The sequence below is a fragment of the Trichomycterus rosablanca genome, chromosome 2 (assembly GCF_030014385.1).
Source record: "Trichomycterus rosablanca isolate fTriRos1 chromosome 2, fTriRos1.hap1, whole genome shotgun sequence".
NCBI classification, from domain to species: Eukaryota; Metazoa; Chordata; class Actinopteri; order Siluriformes; family Trichomycteridae; genus Trichomycterus; species Trichomycterus rosablanca.
The window spans coordinates 22,800,970-22,815,907 of NC_085989.1; positions in this window are offsets into that span (position 1 = coordinate 22,800,970).

Here is a 14,938-nt window from a genome sequence, read left to right on the forward strand (position 1 = left end):
AAATAAATAAAATAAAATAAAGGGGGGGGGGGGGGGGATGTTGGTTAAGGAAAACCCAACCCCTCTCTAATACAGTATTCCTTAGTAGTGTTAAGGACAGGCGACCAAGTTTTATAAAATGAATGTAGAGACCCCAGTCTGATGTTGCCCAAGAGCTCCTTGAGCCACCAGTTGTGGGTATAGGTGGAGAGGAAAGTTCCTATCTCAGGAGAATGGCATGTCTGGCCAGTAGAATACTAAAGGCTATTAGCTGGACTAGCTGGAATCTGAGAGCTGGAATCTTTTGAACATTTCAGTCCAAAAGGATGACAATTTGGAGCAGGACCAAAACATATGTGGATAATCCACTGGTGAGTAGCCCATCTCGTGGCGTGGAGGGATTGTTGTGATGAAGACAATTCAAGCTGTATCCATGGTGGGCCATCACTGGAGGAGTAACCCTTGGTCCAAAAGATGAGTTTCTGAATACTACAAGCACAGTAATAGTGACAAAAAAATTTGGTAAGGCCAATCCGCCATCAGACTTCCAAAGCTGAAGAGATGCTCTGTTCAGGTGTGGAGGTTTATTACTCCGAATAAAGGAGATAAGTATGCTGTCCAATCTGGTGAAAGAAGCTTTAATTAACTCAGAATGTGTTGGAACAAGTACAGAAATTTAGGCAGTAGTTTCATCTTAATCTATCTAAGTACAATACAACTGCATCATGCAGGGGCGAGTTAAAGTGAAAAAGAAGATTTTCATGTGATGATGATGTGAAAGCAGTGGTGCATCAGTGGCTACACGCTCAACCAAAACCATTTTTGCTGATAGCATTAAGTTGGTATGACGCTGGGAAAAATGCATCAGAAGGAGAAGTAATTTCATTTTTTTTTTTTTTTTTATTCTTATTAAATAGATTTTTTTAAATAAGTGAGGATTTTTTTTAAGAACCCTCATAATTTGCTTGTTTAAGTTTATTGCAATGATTTTATAAAGTTGCTATCAATCACATTTACAGACTGTACTGATTTTATTCCCAAAATGTTCGAAATTTTCTATTTTCAAATATTCGAAATATTTAATAGTATGTGGCACTAATATTATAACTGCAAAAAATCTAAATAAGCACAATGAAATCAAATTACAATTATTTATTTATTTATTAATTTTATATATTTATTTTATATAAATAAATTTATTAATTATTTATTTATTAAAATTTAATCAAAACTTACTTTGTTGGAAAAGAGCAGAAATTTCACATAACTATTATGACAAAACTTTAACAGCATTTTAATACAATGACAATCACAAAATACAATGAAGTTGATCAGTGATCTTTTCTTTCTACTTTTAACAGGTAATTAAAGATTTAAAAGAATCAACAAATCACAGTTTCTTCTTTTCATTGCGATTTTTCGGAAACTGGCTTTGTACATTCTTTCAAAAGATTGGAATATATTATCTATATTAATACATTAACAGAACTGCACAAAGACGGATCTATAGGCGCACAGACATACACAAAAGCGCACAGAAAAGCAGGGAAGTGCATAAAGGCTCTGGAAAGCGCGCAAATCTTACGCAGACGTGTATGAAAACACCTGAAATACACAGAGGAGCTTACAAACACAAGTAGTGTAGAGGTAGCTCAGTGATTTAAGTACTGGACGAGTTATCAGAAAGTTGTAAGTCGTTTTTGATAAAAGCGTTTGTTAAATGCCGCAGATGTAAATAAAAAAAAGACGCACAAAGACGCACAAAAGCCCAAAATGACGCTCCAACGCGCAAAGTAACAGACGGACGCGCAGAACAACAATATAGCAGCGCAGAAGAGCGCTCAAAGACGCACAAATGTACATAAGGCGCACAAAGACAATTTTTTGGTCGTTTTAAATGTCTGGGTGTGCTTAGTCACAGAGAGCAATCGAGTTTATGACTCGAGTCCGAGTTTCTCTCAAGTCGCATACACATACACTTCATGCGTGACCAAGGACGGATTAAGGATAACATACATACATAAATTAATACATTAAACAACCTGTCAATAACTAACCCTAACACAAGAATCTATTTTATATAAGTTTCTTTCTACTCTTCTTTCTTGCAAAGTCATCCACTAATTCATCAAAATTAAGCTGTCTGACCAAATCTGATTCAATGGCCAGAAGTGACAGTGAGTTCAAGCGGTTTTGGCGCATCCTAATCCTGAGTTCATTCTTAATACGAGCCAGTTTGGAGAATGAACGCTCCCCTTCACAATTTGTGATAGGCACAGTCAAAAAAAGTCTAAGTGCTATGTAGACATTTGGAAAGGTTGACTGTAAATTCAAATTTATCATGGTTTTGAGCATTTTACTAGGACATTTTTCTTTTTCTGTTATGAATGATTTGTATTGTATCAATTCATCTGCCAGGCTCATGTTCAGATCTGAAGGATATGCTGCAGCGAGTGAGTTAGCCTTTAAAGTGAGCTCACTGTTAGACATATTGTCAGGCATGAAAAGAACATCAAATAGCTCAGTTAAGTGTGTGTATGCATTCAAACGGTGGTTGAGACAGGACACAAGTTTGTCAATGACAACATTGAAAGTTTCGATCCGAAACTTGTCCTTTCCGTTAAATGCTACACCTGGCTCTGCACTATCATCAGACATAATTTTGCGCTTCTTTGTACGCTGGAGGTCATGCCTGTACTCTTGGGAGACAGCAGTGGTGACATTTAAAGCTGCCCCTTCAAACACCTCAAAGTTATCTCTCTGTGCTGCCACAAAGTCTCGTAAAGACAAGAGAAGTTGTGTAGCTGTACAAATGTCAATATCATGCTTCTGCAGCTGCAGGCTTGTGGCTTGGAACCTCTGTAGTATTGTGTCCCAGAAGTATGCCATGAAGGCCATCTCCAACGTGTCCAATTTGTCACAGAGTGCAGAGGCTTCACTTCGAGTTACACATTTCTCCTCCACATCTTTAGACATATCATTCAATGCCTCTCTCAGTTATGCATAATATTTCCAAAGAGCCTTAGTTGACTCAGCTCGTGCGCTCCATCGAGTACCTGACAGTGATTTCAGTGTGAGTTTGATATCAGTATCACGGAAAACCTTTCCCCACCTGTGTGTAGATGATGCACAAAATGTGTACATTGCCTGTACAAAGTCAAAAAAACGTCCAGCTTCTGGGCTACTGTCAACAGCATTGACACCAACTAAATTCAGTGAATGTGCTGCACAGGGGACATAACAAATCAAAGGGTTTCTTTGTTTAAGATGAGCTTGGACTCCATTGTACTTTCCCGACATGTTACTTGCATTATCATATGACTGGCCCCTACAGTTGGATAAGTCTAGGCCCAGATTCTCCACCATAGCAACGACACACTCTGCCAAACTGTCCCCACTATGGTTTTCAATAGGCTCAAAAGCTAGAAAACGCTCAACTACATGTCCGTCATTATTAACAAACCTGAAAATAAAAGTAAGTTGGTCCACATGAGCAAGGTCTGGAGTGGAGTCAACTATAACAGAGAAGTATTTTGGCTAGGGCCCAAAAGCATGGCTAGGGGCCCCAAAAGCATGGCTAGGGCCCCCAAGAGGCCCTGGGGTCAAAGTCCCTAATAGTCAGAGGATCCTTAAAATGGAGGGCCCTCGGAAATAAAAATATATTGTATCATAAATGTTGATAGGCATCGCAAAATGTTTTGGGCCAGGACCCCCCCGGGGCCCCCTGACCTCAAGGGCCCCTGGGCGCTGGCCCCACTGGCCCGGTCAGTAATCCAGCCATGTATGGCACTGTCCCCGTCCTCCTAACTCGAAGTAAAAAAAGTAACTGTTAGGGGTCAAGATTTTCAAAGTGACCCGGAGACCATAAGTGGTTTTTTAGGCTTACAGTGAGAACAGAAGGCCATAAGCTCACCAGGACCGTACAGGAGCCTCTCCTCGACGAGACGCACCGTATGGCACTGTCCCCGTCCTCCTAGCTCGAAGTTTTAAGAAGTAACTGTTAGGGGTCAAGATTTTCAAAGTGACTCGGAGACCATAAGTGGTTTTTTAGGGTTACAGCGCGAACAAAAGGCCAGAAGCTCACCCGGACAGCACAAGAGGCTCTCCTCTACGAGACGCACCGTATGGCACTGTCCCCGTCCTCCTAGCTCGAAGTAAAAAAAAAGATTACTGTTAGGGGTCAAGATTTTCAAAGTGACCTGGAGAACATAAGTGGTTTTTTAGGGTTACAGCGCGAACAAAAGGCCAGAAGCGCGCCCGGACAGCACAAGAGGCTCTCCTCAACGAGACGCACCATATGGCACTGTCCCCGTCCTCCTAGCTTGAAGTTTTAAGAAGTAACTGTTAGGGGTCAAGATTTTCAAAGTGACCCGGAGACCATAAGTGGTTTTTTAGGGTTACAGCGCGAACAAAAGGCCAGAAGCTCGCCCGGACCGCACAGGGGCCCAGACTATCCTTAATCCGTCCTTGCTTACACACAGTACTACAATATACATACATATATACTTACACACAGTACAACAATATACATACATATATACTTACACACGGTACTACAATATACATACATATATATTGTTACACACGGTACTACAATATACATACATATATACTTACACACAGTACTACAATATACATACATATATACTTACACACAGTACTACAATATACATACATATATACTTACACACAGTACTACAATATACATACATATATACTTACACACAGTACTACAATATACATACATATATACTTACACACAGTACTACAATATACATACATATATACTTACACACAGTACTACAATATACATACATATATACTTACACACAGTACTACAATTTACATACATATATACTTACACACAGTACTACAATATACATACATATATACTTACACACAGTACTACAATATACATACATACACGTATATACTTACACACAGTACTACAATATACATACATATATACTTACACACAGTACTACAATATACATACATATATACTTACACACAGTACTACAATATACATACATATATACTTACACACAGTACTACAATATACATACATATATACTTACACACAGTACTACAATATACATACATACACGTATATACTTACACACGGTACTACAATATACATACATATATACTTACACACAGTACTACAATATACATACATATATACTTACACACAGTACTACAATATACATACATATATACTTACACACAGTACTACAATATACATACATATATACTTACACACAGTACTACAATATACATACATATATACTTACACACAGTACTACAATATACAGTACATACATACACGTATATACTTACACACAGTACTACAATATACATACATATATACTTACACACAGTACTACAATATACATACATATATACTTACACACAGTACTACAATATACATACATATATACTTACACACAGTACTACAATATACATACATATATACTTACACACAGTACTACAATATACATACATATATACTTACACACAGTACTACAATATACATACATATATACTTACACACAGTACTACAATATACATACATATATACTTACACACAGTACTACAATATACAGTACATACATACTGTATATACTTACACACAGTACTACAACATCGCTGTTCTTTTACTCCTTATTACCTTTAATATTACAGTATTAGGTGATCTGTTATAAATTTTCTTTATTAAATGCACAGAATTAAGCGCATATACTGGACCAGGAGTACTTTTCCTGAGTATACTTGTCTACCACATCGTTATTAACTCAAGCACAGTATTACATCTGCTACTGGAGCTGCTCGATCAGACTGTGTCACCATGGCCATGTTTACATGCAAAGATTTCCTCCAGTCTGATTGAACTCAGATTACAGATTAATAAAAGTTATTTAGAACACAAATGACTTAAACATTTAACCCAATAGGCCTACCTAAGAGTAATACGGAGCTCATCTGATCCTGTATGAATTAGTTGTGACCATTCATTACTTTTATTTTTACGAAATGTTACCAGTGAGGATCCATGTTTAAATGTTAACTGGTGCAACATTATGTAAGACTATATGCTGAATACAGCAATATCCCTTCGGAGAATTGATTCGCATATGCATATGCTTCTTTCTGATATAATTCAATAGGTCCTGTCTGTTTAGGTCAATGATGTATATTTTTACAACAGTTCATAAAAATAAAAATGCAGGCAGCCAACCACCGTCGCTGTAGCACATTCCTTGAAAAACAGCTGTATAAACCAATCACAGCTTCCGAATTCAGATTTTGGGCGGAACTTCACTTGTTCCTCTAATCCAAAGCAGGATATGCTTTTTTTGCATTTCTTCAATGTGCATCATTCGGGTGGGCTGGCAATGAAAGAACTCTCTCTTTATTGGGGGGGAGGGGCATACATATATACTTACACACAGTACTACAATATACATACATATATACTTACACACAGTACTACAATATACATACATATATACTTACACACAGTACTACAATATACATACATATATACTTACACACAGTACTACAATATACATACATACACGTATATACTTACACACGGTACTACAATATACATACATATATACTTACACACAGTACTACAATATACATACATATATACTTACACACAGTACTACAATATACATACATATATACTTACACACAGTACTACAATATACATACATATATACTTACACACAGTACTACAATATACATACATATATACTTACACACAGTACTACAATATACAGTACATACATACACGTATATACTTACACACAGTACTACAATATACATACATATATACTTACACACAGTACTACAATATACATACATATATACTTACACACAGTACTACAATATACATACATATATACTTACACACAGTACTACAATATACATACATATATACTTACACACAGTACTACAATATACCTACATACATATATACTTACACACAGTACTACAATATACATACATACACGTATATACTTACACACGGTACTACAATATACATACATATATACTTACACACAGTACTACAATATACATACATATATACTTACACACAGTACTACAATATACATACATATATACTTACACACAGTACTACAATATACATACAGTGTATCACAAAAGTGAGTACACCCCTCACATTTCTGCAGATATTTAAGTATATCTTTTCATGGGACAACACTGACAAAATGACACTTTGACACAATGAAAAGTAGTCTGTGTGCAGCTTATATAACAGTGTAAATTTATTCTTCCCTCAAAATAACTCAATATACAGCCATTAATGTCTAAACCACCGGCAACAAAAGTGAGTACACCCCTAAGAGACTACACCCCTAAATGTCCAAATTAAGCACTGCTTGTCATTTTCCCTCCAAAATGTCATGTGATTTGTTAGTGTTACTAGGTCTCAGGTGTGCATAGGGAGCAGGTGTGTTCAATTTAGTAGTACAGCTCTCACACTTTCTCATACTGGTCACTGAAAGTTCCAACATGGCACCTCATGGCAAAGAACTCTCTGAGGATCTTAAAAGACGAATTGTTGCGCTACATGAAGATGGCCAAGGCTACAAGAAGATTGCCAACACCCTGAAACTGAGCTGCAGCACAGTGGCCAAGATCATCCAGCGTTTTAAAAGAGCAGGGTCCACTCAGAAAAGACCTCGCGTTGGTCGTCCAAAGAAGCTGAGTGCACGTGCTTAGCGTCACATCCAACTGCTGTCTTTGAAAGATAGGCGCAGGAGTGCTGTCAGCATTGCTGCAGAGATTGAAAAGGTGGGGGGTCAGCCTGTCAGTGCTCAGACCATACGCCGCACACTACATCAAATTGGTCTGCATGGCTGTCACCCCAGAAGGAAGCCTCTTCTGAAGTCTTTACACAAGAAAGCCCGCAAACAGTTTGCTGAAGACATGTCAACAAAGGACATGGATTACTGGAACCATGTCCTATGGTTTGATGAGACCAAGATTAATTTGTTTGGTTCAGATGGTCTCAAGCATGTGTGGCGGCAATCAGGTGAGGAGTACAAAGATAAGTGTGTCATGCCTACAGTCAAGCATGGTGTTGGGAATGCCATGGTCTGGGGCTGCATGAGTGCAGCAGGTGTTGGGGAGTTACATTTCATTGAGGGACACATGAACTCCAATATGTACTGTGAAATACTGAAGCAGAGCATGATCCCCTCCCTCCGGAAACTGGGTCGCAGGGCAGTGTTCCAGCATGATAATGACCCCAAACACACCTCTAAGACGACCACTGCTTTATTGAAGATGCTGAGGGTAAAGGTGATGGACTGGCCAAGCATGTCTCCAGACCTAAACCCAATAGAACATCTTTGGGGCATCCTCAAACGGAAGGTGGAGGAGCGCAAAGTCTCGAATATCCGCCAGCTCCGTGATGTCGTCATGGAGGAGTGGAAAAGCATTCCAGTGGCAACCTGTGAAGCTCTGGTAAACTCCATGCCCAGGAAAGTTAAGGCAGTTCTGGGAAATAATGGTGGCCACACAAAATATTGACACTTCAGGAACTTTCACTAAGGGGTGTACTCACTTTTGTTGCCGGTGGTTTAGACATTAATGGCTGTATATTGAATTATTTTGAGGGAATAATAAATTTACACTGTTATATAAGCTGCACACAGACTACTTTTCATTGTGTCAAAGTGTCATTTTGTCAGTGTTGTCCCATGAAAAGATATACTTAAATATCTGCAGAAATGTGAGGGGTGTACTCACTTTTGTGATACACTGTACATATAAACGTAAATGAAATAATTACAGATAATTGTCTTAGTGCCCTGTGTTTAACCGAGACCTGGGCTAGACCTGATGAGTATCTAGGTTTAAATGAAGCATCTCCTCCGGGTTACAGTTATGAACATAAGCCACGTCTTAGCGGTCGTGGTGGAGGAATAGCCGCAATTTATGATAAAGACATAGGTCTTACTGTAAAATCATCTCCCATAACAAACTCGTTTGAAGTTCTTATCTCTGACATAACCAATAAATGTTCATCTGATAAAAATAGTATGTTTAAACTGGTTACTGTTTATCGACCCCCTGGTCCTTACTCAGAATTTCTTAACGAATTTGCCGATTTTCTTTCTAAATTAGTTTTATCAACTAAGAAAGCTTTAATTGTTGGTGACTTTAATATTCATTATGAGGATAAGTGTAATCCACTCAAAATTGCGTTTGACTCTATTTTAGAATCCTTAGGCATCACCCAAAATGTAACAGGACCCACTCACCGCTGTAAACATACCTTAGATTTAATACTTACTTATGGTATAAACATAGACAACCTGGAAATTATACCACAGAATGACTTAATCTCTGATCACTCTCTACTAATTTATGAAGTGTCCCTGTCCAATAATATACAGCAACCAAATCGTTTTAAATATAAGCGCACTATTACATCTGCAACTGCAGCAGCGTTCATAAACTGCCTACCAGAATTACCAAATATATCAGCATCAGAACCTAAAGAACTAGATCAGGCAACTCAAAACCTAGAGACCGTACTGCGCACAACCTTAGATAACGTAGCCCCACTCAAAACTAAACTGATTAGGGAGAAAAAACTTGCTCCTTGGTACAATGACCACACATGCGCACTTAAACAAGCAGCACGAAAATTAGAACGCAAGTGGCGTCACACTACACTAGAAGTGTATAAGATTGCTTGGAAAGATGCTCTAACTGAGTATAAACATGCACTTATAAAAGCTAAATCTTTATATTATTCATCCCTAATAGAGAAAAATAAAAACAATCCCAGATTCCTTTTTGAGACAGTGTCCAAATTAACTAAAAACGTTAATGAAACTGAATCTAATATACCGCCTGACTGTACCAGCCATGATTTTTTAAAATTCTTTAATGACAAGATAGAAAAAATACGACTTCAGAGTCAGAGTGTGTCACTTGCCAATGTTAAGTATGGACTCACTCCGAGCAGCATTGGTGATAACAGTGGTGATAATAGTAACGAGTTAATCCAACTAAATTCCTTTAATCCAATCTCCCAAAATGAACTAACTGTGTTGATTAAATCATCGAAGTCATCATCGTGTATACTCGATCCTGTTCCAACTCGTTTACTTAAAGATTTACTCCCAGCTATTGTAGAGCCCCTGCTTACATTAATCAATGCATCCCTTAACCTTGGGTATGTACCTAAATTGTTTAAAAGTGCTGTTATTAAACCCCTGATTAAAAAACCTAATCTTGATCCACATGTACTAGCTAATTATAGGCCAATTTCAAACCTTCCTTTTGTCTCAAAGATATTAGAAAAAGTCGTTTCCAAACAGCTATGTTCTTATTTGAATGAAAATTGTATTCATGAAAAATTTCAATCAGGATTTAGACCCAACCATAGTACCGAAACCGCATTAATTAGAGTAGTTAACGAGTTGTTAATGTCTTCTGATAATGGATGTGTCTCTTTTCTTGTTCTATTAGATCTTAGTGCAGCGTTTGATACGGTCGATCATAACATTTTACTGGAGAGGCTAGAAAATACAGTAGGTGTTAAAGGACTCGCACTCTCTTGGTTTAAATCATATCTGACTGACCGCTCTCAATTCGTTTATGTAAATAATAAATGCTCGGAAACTACAAAAGTAAAGTATGGTGTTCCACAGGGGTCGGTACTGGGACCGCTATTATTTACACTCTATATGCTTCCACTAGGTGAAATTATTCATAAACATGGCATAAACTTTCACTGCTATGCAGATGACACACAGCTGTATATATCAGCCAAACCAAATGATACTGACACAATCAGTAAGATAGAAGATTGTGTAAACGACATAAAAAACTGGATGTCGTGTAATTTTCTTTTACTTAATTCAGATAAAACAGAGGTTTTACTTGTTGGCTCTAAAGCTGCAAGAGACAAATTGTCTAACCTGGTGCTAAACTTAAACACGTTCTCTGTTACTCCCAGCCCAGATGTAAAAAACTTAGGTGTCACAATAGATTCAGATCTCTCATTTGATACACACGTTAATAATACTACTAGAGTTGCTTTCTATCATTTGCGTAACATTTCTAAAATAAGAAATATACTATCTGTTAATGATGCCGAAAAACTGATCCATGCGTTTATAACTTCTCGGTTAGATTATTGTAATGCTCTTCTAACTGGATGCTCTGGTAGATCCTTAAACAAACTCCAGTTAGTTCAAAATGCAGCAGCTCGAGTGCTAACTAGAACTAAAAAATTTGACCATATTACTCCTGTTCTATCATCTCTACACTGGCTGCCAGTAAAATTTCGCATTGATTACAAAATACTTTTACTAACTTATAAAGCGCTACATGGTCTGGCTCCACAGTATCTGAGTGAACTTATTAATCACTACAGCCCAGCGCGTCCACTTCGTTCACAAGATGCAGGGTTACTTATAGTTCCTAAAATTAAAAAGATCACGGCTGGTGGAAGAGCGTTTTCCTACAAAGCTCCACAACTCTGGAATAATCTTCCTGCCTCTATTCGGGATTCGGACACAGTCTCAATGTTTAAGTCTAGACTGAAAACATATTTATTTTCTCAGGCTTTTGATTAGTATAGACAAAGGCGCAGAGCTTGGGGGTTCTTGGTCATAGAAACTTGTGGTGATCAGGGATGTTGGGTTGCTGTCGTTCTGCCTCTCTTGTCCGATCACTCAGGTTTGGTGACGGTGGGGAGATGGGCGCTGATGTCCTGTGAAAGCCTTCATGACCTTGTTACCTGCTTGCTCTCCCTTTTAGTTATGCTGTAATAATTAGGGCTGCCGGAGTCTAAAACTCTCTGTAAAACTGTTTGTCAACTAGCATTGTACATTATTAACTACATTCTCTGTTGTTTTACCCCGAGGGCATTCTGATGGAAACCTGTTTACCCGCCGAGGTTAAGGATTGAAGTCGAGACTGCCGGGACAACGATGCTGCTCCTGTCAGATGTGACTGGTCTGGAGTAATTGCAACGACAAGAAATCACTACAGACTTTATTGAAGACTAGAGTGGATAACAACTCTATTATTATTTAATTGTTTATTTATCTATTTATTACCAGTTATGACTTTTAGATCATTTAATTCTGTGTTTGTATGATTTGTGTAAATCGTGTATTTATTTAAAGTATCCTCCAGGCCACCCATGAAGGATGGGCCCTGCTGAGTCTGGTTCCTCTCAAGGTTTCTTCCTGTAATTTTCAGGGAGTTTTTCCTTGCCACAGTCGCCCTCGGCTTGCTCAACAGGGGTTTTTGTATCTGTTGGTCCTGGATTTTGTAAAGTTGCTTTGAGACAATGTCTATTGTAAAAAGCGCTATATAAATAAAGTTGACTTGACTTGACATATATACTTACACACAGTACTACAATATACATACATATATACTTACACACAGTACTACAATATACATACATATATACTTACACACAGTACTACAATATACAGTACATACATACACGTATATACTTACACACAGTACTACAATATACATACATATATACTTACACACAGTACTACAATATACATACATATATACTTACACACAGTACTACAATATACATACATATATACTTACACACAGTACTACAATATACATACATATATACTTACACACAGTACTACAATATACAGTACATACATACACGTATATACTTACACACAGTACTACAATATACATACATATATACTTACACACAGTACTACAATATACATACATATATACTTACACACAGTACTACAATATACATACATATATACTTACACACAGTACTACAATATACATACATATATACTTACACACAGTACTACAATATACATACATATATACTTACACACAGTACTACAATATACATACATATATACTTACACACAGTACTACAATATACAGTACATACATACTGTATATACTTACACACAGTACTACAACATCGCTGTTCTTTTACTCCTTATTACCTTTAATATTACAGTATTAGGTGATCTGTTATAAATTTTCTTTATTAAATGCACAGAATTAAGCGCATATACTGGACCAGGAGTACTTTTCCTGAGTATACTTGTCTACCACATCGTTATTAACTCAAGCACAGTATTACATCTGCTACTGGAGCTGCTCGATCAGACTGTGTCACCATGGCCATGTTTACATGCAAAGATTTCCTCCAGTCTGATTGAACTCAGATTACAGATTAATAAAAGTTATTTAGAACACAAATGACTTAAACATTTAACCCAATAGGCCTACCTAAGAGTAATACAGAGCTCATCTGATCCTGTATGAATTAGTTGTGACCATTCATTACTTTTATTTTTACGAAATGTTACCAGTGAGGATCCATGTTTAAATGTTAACTGGTGCAACATTATGTAAGACTATATGCTGAATACAGCAATATCCCTTCGGAGAATTGATTCGCATATGCATATGCTTCTTTCTGATATAATTCAATAGGTCCTGTCTGTTTAGGTCAATGATGTATATTTTTACAACAGTTCATAAAAATAAAAATGCAGGCAGCCAACCACCGTCGCTGTAGCACATTCCTTGAAAAACAGCTGTATAAACCAATCACAGCTTCCGAATTCAGATTTTGGGCGGAACTTCACTTGTTCCTCTAATCCAAAGCAGGATATGCTTTTTTTGCATTTCTTCAATGTGCATCATTCGGGTGGGCTGGCAATGAAAGAACTCTCTCTTTATTGGGGGGGAGGGGCAGCATAGTGGCTCAGTGGGTAGCACTGTCGCCTCACAGCAAGAAAGTCCTGGGTTCGATCTCCAGGTGGGGTGGTCCGGGTTCTTTCTGTGTGGAGTTTGTGTGTTCTCCCTGTGTCTGCGTGGGTTTTCTCTGGGTGCTCCAGTTTCCTCCCACAGTCCAAAGACATGCAGTTGAGGTGAATTAGAGATACAAAATTGTACATGACTGTTTGACATTAAACTTGTGAACTGATGAATCTTGTGTATGGCATAATGTTTCTGTCATGAATGTAACCAAAGAGTGTAAAGCATGAGGTTAAACTCCAAATAAATAATAATAACTTAATTGGTTGTAGAATTATAAGTGACAGCTTAGTTAATGAATTACCAGTCTCAGCATTTAACCACGAAAGCAGAGAGAATAAATTATCTGTTGGATATAGATATAAATATTCTGGAAATATTCTGTAAACATGAAGGAAAACATTTAGAAAAAAGTGGATTTTATCCTTAATGAAACAACACACGGGTATAGATTTGTCTTGATTTGAAGAAGAGAAGCTCAGGTAAGCAGCAATTATGATGTTATACTGCTGTGTGGTTGATCATGGTGCTGCTGTCGGGATTTTTTTTAATTCTCATTTATTTGAAGTAAAATTGCAGTGGCCTGCCATTGTACTTTGTTAAGTTTACATTATATTGTATCGTATCGTATATTACTACTTCTCAAAAGCATATCGAGATATAAGTTTTTTAGTCATATCACCCAGCCCTAGCTAGCTAATAGCGTTAGCATACTAGCTGCTACTGTTAGTCACTGTGCTGTGCAATTTGCAGACAATGAAGAGAAAGTCCACAGACATCTCATCTTTCTTTAAGAAACGTAGGCTAATAAGCAGGGATAAGAATAGGTTGGGAGTAGGCTATAGGTAACTTGTACATGTCTGTGTTAATGCTTTTTTGGTTTTGTTTTCCATTTTTGGACATAGCCTGTAATATATTTGTTTATAAAAATCACAACAACAGTAAAGTTCAATAGAGCTGTATTGGAAATAATTGGAGGCCTCTGTAATGTTTTAAACTTCAGCATTCTTGTTCTCAGTAAATTACTTGTTCCTTGCGATTAATGTACTCACTCAATTTATACCTGTACATTTGTATTTTTAAGAAATAGGGCAACTAGCCTATTTGAAGAACAATGAAGAGA